Here is a 12,697-nt window from a genome sequence, read left to right as displayed (position 1 = left end):
CGGGCTTCCAAAGGTTGAGAACCACTGCACTAAGTGATCTACTTTACCGCGCACCAACTCCGGTCATATATCGCCATACGGCAATTTCCAACCTGTGGAGTTGGATGGGAAATGAAGATTCTCCAACCATCGGTGGTCGCCTCAATGAGAAAGGAGGATGCGTACGCGCGTACTCTTGATGACATCATTTTCTTCAATTTTCACAACAGATGGCGCTACTTTTCTGCAAAAAAAAGGAAGAGATCGCCACAGTAATTTTTCCCAACTAAAACAGAACAGCTATATGTGGGTGGCATGTAGTTTCTTTAGACCACTTCAGAAAGTCACCAACTGTGGCACCTCGGAAACGTTTGTTTAATACAATAATAATTATACAGGGCTTTTGGCTAATACGACCATTCCCTGAAACGTTTGTTAATTTTCGTTGTGCTTGCTTGCATTATACTGCCTTCTCTGTCTGCTAGGGCTTTAATCCCGCTTAGTGAAATAATGTTGCCATGTTTCCGGTTATGGTGAAAACAGAGTTGATATTTTCAGTCCGGACAGGGGCCCCCTTTAACGGCCGTAGCGAATCGACGTCTGAGCGGGGGCGGAGCCGTTTGAGGCCCGGAAGTAGTCGGAAAAAGTAGTAGGGAAAAAAAAGTAAGTAGTCGGAAACTTTTTTTTTTATGTATCTATGGTTCTAGCTGTAGGAATTTCCCTTCGTTCCCTCTTACGTCTTATTTGCATATTCGCATGCACCTATGTTAGCGATTGGACGAAACGTTTTCTACGCTAATGCATTGTTTAACTACGTCCGTCATTTCACTTCCATCGCGCGTTGTTGCAGGATATTCTGCTCGCAGTCGCGTTTCAGCACCGATTTTTTTAAATTCTTGACGGTGTTAAACAGCTTCTGTTGGGCCAAGGCCTAGTATAACTTGATACCCCGAGGAAATTTATTTTTCTGGTGATTTTAATTTCGTATTTTCGTGACTTCTAAAATCGGTAGTATGATGAGTTTACCACCCATTCAATAACGTGTGGATTATTTCGATTTCAAACGTGAATTTTGGATTATTTCACGTGTATGTGCTCTAAGGATTATTTGGATTTCTAACGTGGATTATTGCTGCGCGTTGGAGGAAGGGGGAAAAACAGGTGAGCGGTGACAAAATATTTTATATTTCCCTTTCTTTGCGGAGTTACAGTAGGCTCAGCACTTCTTGGCATTACAGTGCCAAGAACAAAGCCGCTTGTAAGTTTGGCCAAGAAGGATACTGACTGCTTTTCACCGTGGTGGGGATTTTTTCCCGAAGAAAGGTGGCGCCACCTGTTGCGGAAAATGGGGAAAATTACGTACGTCATCAAGGGTGCATGAGCAGGCTAGAACTCCTTAATACACATATACGTGTATACGTATACACATAACGTATATGAAGGCGTCTTAGAGCAGGCTAAGAAGACTTCATTATACTGTGTATTAAGGAGTTCTAGAGCAGGCGTCCTCCTTTCTCAGTTTTCGAATCTAGTAACCCCAAATATAGTATTACTCATGATCAGGTGCCGCCATCTGTAGGAATTTCAATAGAATACAAATTTCCGCTCATCCCCATGTTTCCCAAAGTTGAAGATATAAGCTCCTGGAAGGGAATCCAATGACATATGTGGGGGGAGGGGATGCATTTTATATTTTGTATGTTTTTGTATTTCATGAAAAATTATGCCAAGGGTCACCATTACCAGGCAAGGGCAAAAATAATTGCAGGGGCCCTTCAGTGGATTGAATACAGTCAGTCTCGAAAGTTCCGATAATAGACTTTTTTCTTAAAATAACACGAAAAATACGGCGAGTAAAATTATCACCTTTTAATGGATGAAGTATCTTTGCATTTATAGAAACAAAATTCTGCGAAAGAAATATTTATAGCATAAAAATGGCTGTTCTCAAAAGTTTAGGGAAAATTCAGTATTACAAATATTAGAGGCTTTAAAAAGCTAATAGACCTTTCATTTTTTCCTTATAACCCCACACACATGGTCCCCACATGCTAGTGCCGGGCCCCCAGGCCAAGATTTTTCGCGGGTCCCCCCCCCCCCTGAAAAATTTTGTGCACCTCCCTTGAGAAAAGATTACGGTGTATTTTTTTTTCAGTAAAAAAAAAAAACCCTTTTGGGAAGAAGAAAAAGTTGAATGCCCCCCCCCATGAGAAAATCCCGCATACGATACGGCATTTGTATATGCAGCAAAACATCGCTACAACGACAATCGATAATATAAATACATGTAGAATGATATTTTTTTCAAATCTTGTTTGGAATTGCCTGGCTCAATGTCAAACTCTCAGTACAACGACATCATCTGCTATGATAAACGCCTCTATAATCCGATATTTTTAGGAGAATTTTGAAATCGCTACAACAATATTTTTTATATTTTGTTCAAAATGGTTTTGAATTTAATTTTAACTTCGCCACTTGTTCTCGTTCTTTTGAACGTCTGATGACATCAATATTTTGCACTAAATGATCACCGAAAGCTAACGTTATTTGTATTGCTGCACTATGTGTACGACACAAAAGCACTATGCTGTAAGCTTCTGTACAGGGACAATACACATCTAAGTGAATTTTATAAATAAACTCATCAATTACAATTTTTTGTAACGAATAAATACATAAAAGCACATTTTCCGATGATATTAACAATGCCGATATAGAAAAAATGATAATAACATAAATTTGATCACACGTGAGAATAATGTTACCTCTTTAATCCCTCTACCACAATATTTTTTTTTTGGTCCGTAGAATATTGTTATATCGAGGTTTCACTGTATATTCAAACTAAATAATAAAATATAATTGCGTGTGTGCGTGATAAATATTATCACATTTCGAGATATGATTATGTGATTTGTATATAATTTTACGCAATACAATAGAGCTCCCCTATGGGCCAGTTAAGAGAACGAATTGGTTAGGCGATATGGTTTTCCCATAGAAACTCGTGATTGCCATAGGCGTATTGCCATTTTCACAAGGGTGGGGAGTTACGTTCTTTTTTCCTGCAATAATTTTATAATAATTTTCCCTATAATCTCGGCTCTGGGGGACTTAGAACCCTAAACCCCCTTTGTATACGCCAATGGTGATCGTGATCCATGGTCGACAGGGCCGCAACTGGGGGGGGGGGGGAAGGACAAGCAGGTATCTTGCCCAGGACCAGAAGAGTGCGCAAAATTCACCTTTTACAGCCTCTTCTTCAAAATTACAGGAGGGGGGGGGATGTCAAAATATGTGCTTACCTCAGCTGATCAAGCATTTAGTTGCGTCCGCAGAATATCGTTATATCGAGATTTCACTGCAATTTTATCATGCATAATACTAGCTACGATACCCGGCGCTGCCCGTGTTTTCTTCATTTATTGGGAGGATTGGAAAATTGACAAACCATTACAAAGGAATAAATATATAATACTGGCAGGATTAAAGAAGTGACAAGCCATTGTAAAGGCACGTGTAAAATGCATTACTAGGGAACCACGGTAACCAAAGTAAACATTCCGAAAGTGATTGTTGTGGCTCAGAAACCATTGTTGCCCGACGATTTTTCGTCCATTTCGGGTATCTGCCCTTCTCTGACGAACTTTTAAAGTAGCCTATCGTTCAATCCGGGCCGTTTGGTATATATCCAAATTTTGGCGACGATCGATCTAAAATTGTGGATTTGTATAGAGAACATACACACAGACAGAAAATCAATTATATATATATATATATAGATATACATGCACAGTATCAAATTTATCCTTAGTTTCTCTCAGAAAAGATATCCACCGCATCTCTATAGTTTCGTTGTTCACCAAGCAAGCAAGTATACTCATACTACACCCAATGAAACTACTGTAGAATCTCTACACATGAAGAACCAGTTTGAAACGTGTTTTACAACAAAAAATTTCTATCCAAACGTTTAACTTCAATTTAGAACATCAAAGATTATTCCTATAACGCACGGGTTCTCAAACTGTGCGCCTCCAACCTTTGTCATGGTGTGAGGTTTTCAAAAATATTCTTTGTTAAACAGCTCTGGAGAGCCGGTGGAGCTCGCGGATAAGCATTGAATAGGGGAAAAGGGCGCCTCAGGTGGAAAAAGTTTGAGACGCCCTGCTCTAACGTGAAGTTATTCCATGCAATGATTTTTTTGATAAAACGAAGCGATTCCGATATGCCAGGCGATTCACTACAGGCGTGCAAAAAAGAATGAATGAATTTAGTGAATTAAAGAGTTAGAAATAATACTGAAATCTATTTTCATTGGCCTTGGTTGAAGCACCGGCCTGAAAAATTGTGTGCGTGTGAACTGAAATAATTCAAATATTTATGTTCACTTCATCTATTCAACTGAGCAACTTTACGATTCTGTTAGTCGTTTATACGACGTTCAAGAGGCCGAGTCAAAACATTTTATAAAACGTTTTATGTATAAGTCGAAGTGAATAACAGCCTTTTTTAAAAAATTATCCCCCCCCCCACATATAAAATGTTATAAAATTTTGTGTGCATTCCAATTTTGTTCTAAAAAAATGTTTCATTAAATTTAATCTCATTTCAAATCATTAAAAGAAATAAAATTTGGCACAACATTACTTTTGGGACACGACATTGGGTAGAAAATTGCAACAAAATCTTCTCGACTTTTTTTTTTGGCAGTAGATGATTTTCAATCAGGAGCTTGTTCTTTGGTTGTTTCTCTACTTTATAACCGTTTCAAAAAGTTGAAACGAACATATTCAACTGGTTTGCAAGCAGGGCCGTCATTTCAACTTTCTCCAGGGGGCAAACACATGTACTCAATGTATGTATATATATATATATACCATTTTTAGTGTATTTTCAAAAGCCGGGTGGGGGGTGCTTTTGTTCCCCCCCCCTAAATGACAGGCCTGTTTGCAAGATGAACTTTTGTTATCAATTTAAAATTCTTGTTGAATTCTTCCACAATTTCCAGTTTTTTTACAGAGAGTTTTTTTTTTTTTCCAACATTACGAACGACGAATTTGACACAGTCAGCAAGCAGTGCCGTCTGAACGCATGGACCCACCCGAGCAAGGCCCGGGGGCCTCAAGAGAAGACTGGGGCCTCACAAAAATTGGAAGTAATTAAAATTTTCGAGAATTCTCTAGGTTGGGCCTCGGAAAAATCAATTGTCCCGGAGGCCCATGATGCTCTTAAGACGGCCCTGTCAGCAAGCAAAGCACAGCACCACATCGAAAGAAAGTTCTACAGGAAATGATCGAAAGAACTTACTGAGAGCACGTGTACCTATTTTCGGCAGACCTGTACCCCCCCAAATGCTTACAGTAGACTTTCTCACCATCTCGGGATAACGTTGAAAATATAGGGAGAGAAAAAATTCTGAAAGGCCATATGGCCGTCAAAACAATTGAAACCCATTTCTTCGGGACTCTCCACATCTGCGTATTCTCAGAAAGAGGCAATAAACAAATCACCTAACTGTCCACTCTAAATGGTCATCAGCCATCTCACTGGCAATTTTCGTATACGTCAGCAATCACCCTAAAATTTATGTCTTTTGCGGTGACAATATGCTAGAACTGTTGCAGGAACACTTTTTCATTGCATACAAAAATTTTGTGCGCATTTGATGGATATAAATTACGTTTTTCTTTTTTTTCAAGCTTCCGAGTTTTAGTCGAAGTGAAAACGTCGAATAATTGAGGTTTTACGTTAAATAAATGAATGAAATATTTTAACATTAAAATGTATTTGTTGTATAAAATGTATTGTTACCACAATTGCTACCCAAGTTAAACGTTGTATAAACATGAAAGTTGTATAACTGAGTGACGTATGAACGAAGTTACTCTGTAATTTGTAGATATCCCCTATTAAAAATAATCGTTTTTGAACTTTATGAAACACAATTCAACAAACATCGCAACTGGCCTCGATGCAGGGCCAAACTCTTCTGACATAGATTCATTATAGTTAACTCTTAATGCTCAAAATAAAAATTTAACAAAAATTCAAATTTTTAGCTTTGCTTACCGTTCTTTTGGGCTAGAACCGTAGGATTCATCTACGTGGGAACAAAATTAATCCTTTATGTACGCAAACTCGTTCAACTATTTTACTAGAAGATTTCGAAAAACTGTATTTTTGCAGACGCGAACCGTAAATATTTTTCTGTTCAACAATATCGTCTGTGAATAGAAGTTTTGAGGGGAGATGTGTCAAAAAAAAGGCCGATGCAGAATGTAGCTTTTTTTTCAGAAGCAAGGAAAAGACCCCTTGATTTGTTCGGAGAGGGAGGGGGTTACTAGAGGGGCCGTGAGCGAAATCACGTGATTCAGTACACACGTCATTACAGCCATTTCGTACAGTACTTTTTGCGGGAAAACGCTTTAAACGAGAAATCTGGATGAGTATCAGTAATAAGAGTTGGCACCAGAGTCACAGGACCCAAGGAGGAAAAAGTAATGCGGGATCCACTGTATACAAAAGCTTGCAGCAAAGCTGTCTCAGTATCGTAACCCGCCCACGAGAGTGGGGCTGGTGGAGCTTCAGGCCTGGGACCTGGACCATTCTTGTCATTTTGTCTTTTTTTCCCACACTATTAGTTCATTATAGAGGGGGTCTGCTGAAGAGCGTAGCCTACGGGCCCCTGTTCCAGGATGTTGGGGGGGGGGCTGACAGGGTTCTAGCCCTGGGGCCCGGGACGGTTATCATCATTTTTTTGCTTTTTCACGCTATAAATTAACAGCAGAAGGGGCCCATTAAAAGTCTGACCGAGGGGCTCGCAAAAGATTCAAGCCTTGGGGTCCCGCTACAGGATGTGGGGGCCATGGGGGGGGGGGTTCATGCGCTTTATCGGCACCCAGAGGCAATTTCACTGTGGAATACGACGTCTGTTTACTCCAATTTTCATTCTATCGAGACATTATGGCCTTCTACGAACTGAAACAGCAGGGGTCGCGCGGTAGCCCTGTAGGTCCCTACACACGCTAGACGACTAGATAAGGATTATTCTAGTGGCCTCCCTTATTCTAGTGGCTATAGCCCCGAGGACACACAAAATTCTGGTGTCCTTGACGTCTCAGTAGCCATGACCATCACAATGTCTTTTCTTCCTTCCTAGGAGAACGACTGCCATGAGAGCCGGGGGGGGGGGGGGGGGTTTGTGGAATGTTCTTTTCTTCGTTTCTGGTTTTTTTTTTCGTTTACTTGTTCATGTGTATAGTTACAAAAAATTTCAACGAGGTCTAACGTACGTAGTTCAAGATATCCGTCCATACGAGTACAAATTGCTTTGATTTATATTAGAGTCCTGTCTATTTTCCTATGGGATATATCTGAAAGAAAACAAATCAAAAAGTTCTTTCCACGGGACTCCCGGGCCCCAGGGCTGGAGCCCTGTCAGCCCCCCCCCCCCCATGTGGGGGCCATGCCCATACATACTATCTATCCTCCATGGATCTAATTAAATTCTTCAGGGTTTCAACATGGAAACTGTGTTATGCTTCTTCGATAGAGCTCTTCAATTCATCAACAGTCGAAAAAATACTGCATTTCATTTACAAACACATTTATCGTAAGTATGCATCATACACATGGGCGAGATACGGGGGGGGGGGGATACAAAGGTGGAGTCGACTGATCAAATTTATACATGTATATATGAATTGACATCATCGTGCCCCCCCCCCTCCAGACCTCCAAGTCTATCTCTGCCTATGCTCGTACAGTCCTAATAGGATTCAAGTCAGGACTCATCGATGGCCAGTCTAAACATTTCTTAGATTGATTGAACTGATCTTTGAATGGACACGTTATAATGTTGAAATATCAAATTTCGTCCTCTTAAATTTTCTCTAATCAGTAGCAAATTGTTTTGTCGAAGACCACCTTTTTAAGCATGCGTTTGACGATCAATTTCAAAAGTTAAGGAAGAATGACCATTAGAAGCAGATGCTTGCTACCCATCCCATTAGGGGCTTTTCAAGTATTACGTCATCATCGATGGGGGGGGGGGGGTTCCGATTTGCTGACTCTTGATGGGAGGGAGGGGGGGGGGTTTGGATAATGCTTACGCCAGCAACCACCCTTTATGGAAATATGAGTTACGATTCAGAGGGGCAGAGCTGATGACGAAATTTTGCTGACGGGGTGGGGGAGGGGGGTCAAAAATGGCTAAAAATTTGCTTACGTAATACTTGAAGCTCCACCTTTCACTGCCGTCTGAAACATACGAGTTTTATTTTATTTTTTTGCAAAAATTATTAATAATAAATATGATACCAAGCTATATATATATTTGTTTCCACAAAACATGATTTTCTGGCTATTTCAGTCTCTCTTCTTCACCTCTTTTTGGTGCTTCCTTGTGACGGGCGACTTCCTACCCCCTCATTTATGAATCAAATGCAAGCTTCTCTGATCTGTCTATGAGAACTGAGTCTATTTTCACTCCAGGATCTTTCATAATTTCACGTAAGGTCATTTTTTACGTTGAAGGCAATCTTCCAACTGTTTTGTTTCCGCAAGGTCTGGACACGCATATCCGCACCGCGTCAGGACCGTAGCTCGGGCGTCTGTTGGCCGTAACTCGGGTCATCCTCCTTCAGACCACACATTTCCGTGTCGTTTGCTTCAAGGTTTTAACGCAGCCGGTTCGGTGTAATCAAAATTTTCAGTAAATTAATTAACAATATCGATTTGGCTATAAGTCGTCCTAGCGTAAATTAATAATTCTAAATGTATCTGTAAATAATATATACATGTATATAAGTTCTTTTTGTATGTCTCTGTGTGCGTATGTTTTCCATAGAAATTTTTATTTTGGATTGATCTCCACCAGATTTCGTATGTGACAAACCCGCAAAAAAGGATACGATCTTTCAATGCAGCTGAAAATAAAAAGATGGCCATTCGCTCAGTTTGACTACATATATATATATTCTTATTTATATTTTGGTGAGAGGAGACCATTTCCGGAGGGATAAAAAGGGGGAGAGGAAAAAACAGTCGTACAGAAATTAAACAAATCTGTGGGGGAGAATGTTACGCTCTTCCCCTCACGTACACACTCGTTTTCATTCAGTCAACGGTCATCATAAATATAATCATCTGTAGGGGCAGATGGTGTCGAATTCCCATAACATATCTCGAAGGAGTGCATCTCGGCTCAGTAGGAGCAAGCGTATTGTACGAAACAGCGCGCATATCTTACTTTGTGTGTGTACGTGGAATCTTCTAAACCAAAAGTTGGCTCCTCTGCAGATGGTGAGTGGAGATAAAATCAATAATTAGGAATGTTTAGTCTATCGGGGCTAGGTTCACAACGATTAAACCTCGCCAGTATTCGATACACTTTTAAAGCACTCATTGGCGAAATCCCCGTCGCTGAAAGACCTATGTCGGATATTTAGCACAAGGGTGCTCAATTTTTTGAGAAGTGTTGGCCATTTCATTGTTTTGGAAATATGTGGAGGGCGTCGGAAATGTGTGCGCCTGAAGCGCACACATGATCGGCATCCATGGCGCAGTTAAAAATATCTAGTCTGTCTCTAGATAAATGCTATAATTTCCGATACATTAATTTGATCGACGCTGTCACGTCAGTGCCGTCCGTCTCAACACTTGGGCCCACCTGAGCACCTCAGGAGAAGATGGGCCTCACAAAAATGATATCTGGTTGAACTTTTCCAGAGTAAGCATGTTAATTTGTGGGTAAGCAATTTTAGCCAGAAAGGTAGAACCTCAGAAAACTCACTTGGCCCGGTGGCCCATGATGCTCTTAGGACGGTCCTGCGTCGCACCCACTTTCCCTTGAGGGCGGCTCTGGATAAAGACCGTGCTTTTTAGACTTCTAAATCAATTTTAGGTCAAGAAACGTTACACTGATTTTTTTTTTCAAGGCTCACATTTTTGTAAATTTTGAGATTTAAACGCGATTTTTACGCCTCCTCCTCTCTGAAGGGCCATCGCTCAGAGAAACTAAGTGTGGCCCTCTTAGAGAAATTTTTATTTCCCACAAAAAATTGCAGTCAATCCCGCCCTTGTGATGCCATGCACGGCTGTCTCCCAAACATTTTTCCGGGGGAAGGGGGGTTTCCACGAGACCAATCGAAGTTTTGAAAATCCTCAATATGAAGTTTTAAAACGCGAAATAACGATCGAGTGAGGAAGGAGCGGGGTGACACTCTTGCTTTATACCGCCAAGTACATTTTTGAATCTAATTATCAGCACGCCAAGGCCGCTGCAGGCACGGACGATGGGAATGATTGTCCCTCCTTAAAGCAGGATAACATGCGAAAAATTAGTCGTGTCCCGTAAAATAAGGGACGATCTCATGAATCTTCGCCAGTGTGATGTATTAGGGAGGGTGGACATACTGAGTAGGTTCGTTGGATCATCCCGTATTTTATGGGACAGACAAATTTTTATCATGGTTCGGTTCTTCGGGGAGGCAATCTCCACCATGCCTCCCAATGTATTCATTTCTACGTTCTGGAGGGGTATGAGCACATCCCCTGCAAGGGTGGGACACGGTGGGTTTTTTTTTTTTTTTTTTTCCTTACCCTATAATTCTAGTGGGGCATGGTGAACAATCTGACATGAGAGCTCGACGAATATTCTATCCTAAAAGTCCTGCTGCCGGATGTCACGAGCCTACATCTTCGAAGACCTTCTGGAAGGGAAAGGATAGGTCAGGCCCGCCATACAGGGGGGGGGGGGCGGCTTTTGAAAATACACTAAAAATGATTATATATATATATATATATAAAATGATACATTGAGTACATGTGCTCCCCCCCCCCCCCCCCGGAGAAAGTTGAAATGACGGCTCTGGGAAAGGTTAAGGATTTTAAGGATGATCAACCTTTTGGGGAGTACGGGTCACTTCGTTGATTTGGAAACGTCTCGCTGGCCACTTGAATCATCTGGAAATGAGCCTCGGGCCATCTGAGAAAGTGCCGCGAGTCAATCACGATCTAAAAGTGTGCAGTGGGTCACTGGAATAACCTAGAAATGGGCCGTGAATCACTCAGGCGATCTGAAAATGTGTAGTGGGTGATCTGGAAATGTATCGTGGTTGAATCAGTGACCTGGAAATGTGCAAAGAGTCACTTGCTTAAGTGATCCATAAATATGCAGTGGCCCTTTCAAGTGATTTCGAAGCTTGCCAATGGCCACTCGAGTGATCTGAAAATGAGTCGGCCCACCACTAAGAACATCTGCAAATGTACCACGTGCCACTTGATGAGCTGGATGTGTGCCACTGGTCATTGAAGTGAGTTGGAAATGTGTTTAGGGTCACTTAAGTGATCCGGATATGCACCGTGGCAGCTTCTGGAAATGCGCCACGAGCCACTTGAGTGATTTGATTGTTTTTGTGGTCCGCTTGAGTGATTTGCTTTTTCGTCGTGGGCCACATCGGATCACTCCGCGGACCATGGGTTGAGCATGTATGATCTAATTTATTAAGAGAAAATATCCCTCGTCCCCGTAGGAAGTAGGGTGGAAGAGCCGAAAATGCATACTTTGCCAAGTAAATTCCCGTGCGATTCCTAGTTGCGACCCTGCAATAGTAGATGGTCCCGTTTTCTCTCGGGTCTTGTTTATACACTATTTTATTGTTTTTTGCAGCCATTTCTCTCTCGAGTCAGACACACGCACGGGGCATCATCATCAACATCGGATTCAAGCCACACCGGCCAGACAAGTTGGCCCCGACTCTTCTCTAACCTTCCCCACCTCCCCGATTCCTTAAGAGAGAGAACCAATCTTATTAAGGATGGACTCGTCGCCGCCGCCACCACCACCTTCTCCAACCAGACGTAATGTTTGATGTTGGTGCCTTCGCAATAACATCTTTTTCTGCTTCTTCGAAAGGGCTCTTTTGTGGCCCACCATCATCATCTCGTTGTTTTTTCATCGGGCACCGTTTCACATCCTATGAAAGTGAGTGATCCCTTTCATTTGCCAAACAAAAACTTTCTCGGTCGGTCAACGATGACCAAATGAGTGCTAATGTGAGTTTGTGTGTGTGCGTGTGTAGATCAATGTGGATTACCATCTTGGATTAACCGTTGGATTAATGAAAATTCGCATTTTCGTGCATTTTCCAGAAATGTAAGTACAGCGTTTAATAGTATTAAAATCGCTCTCTATTCCGAAGATCCCATCTTTTATCAATATTTCAGACATGCTGCAAATCAAATATTTGTACCATGGCCCTGGAGAGCCTCTAGGACAGGACTAGTAGTAGAAGAGTAAATTTTTGTTGACAGCAAGGGCATAGTGGAAAGGGGGGGGGGGAAAACTTGGGGTTCTGCCCCACCCCCCCGAAATGTGAGAAAATTACCAAAAAAAAGGGAAAAAGATGGCCAAATCTATTGTTCTATCACTGGTCCCCCCCCCCCCGAAATGAAAGTGGTTCCTCTCCCCGAACGAAATTTCTGCCTACGCCCCTGGTTGACAGAAAAACATCTTTGTAAGCCAACCCGTGACTAAATATGGCCCCACGGAGTCACACACATACACACCATATGTGGCCCGCGACCTTAAACATAATTTTGTAAAAGCGGACTAAGCGGCACATTTCCATATTACTTAAATAGGCTGGGGCGCAACTCACCGAGGGCGAAGGTGGGGGGGGGGATTCTGGTGATCCGGGTGCCAGAAAGG

General features: G+C 41.7%; 1 protein-coding gene across 2 annotated transcripts in view; it reads left to right on the top strand.

Annotated features, from left to right (window-relative positions):
* Positions 1-806: 806 nt before the first annotated feature.
* Positions 807-12,697, top strand: part of LOC149070966 (ankyrin repeat and fibronectin type-III domain-containing protein 1-like) — a 310,181-nt gene continuing 298,290 nt past the window's right edge. Inside the window, exon 1 of one of the 2 annotated variants that reach the window (XM_089248733.1) lies at positions 807-1,140. The gene's annotated coding sequence lies outside the window, so the exon portion shown is untranslated. Of the gene's footprint in view, positions 1,141-11,859; positions 12,143-12,697 lie in introns of those variants that run through there. The other variant, XM_089248732.1, reaches the window with a different exon arrangement.

Source organism: Pholcus phalangioides, unplaced genomic scaffold (assembly GCF_987345545.1).
Source record: "Pholcus phalangioides strain wild (caught in Gottingen) unplaced genomic scaffold, Ppha-v1.0 ptg000020l_1, whole genome shotgun sequence".
NCBI lineage: Eukaryota > Metazoa > Arthropoda > Arachnida > Araneae > Pholcidae > Pholcus > Pholcus phalangioides.
This window is presented reverse-complemented; position numbering and strand designations above follow the sequence as displayed.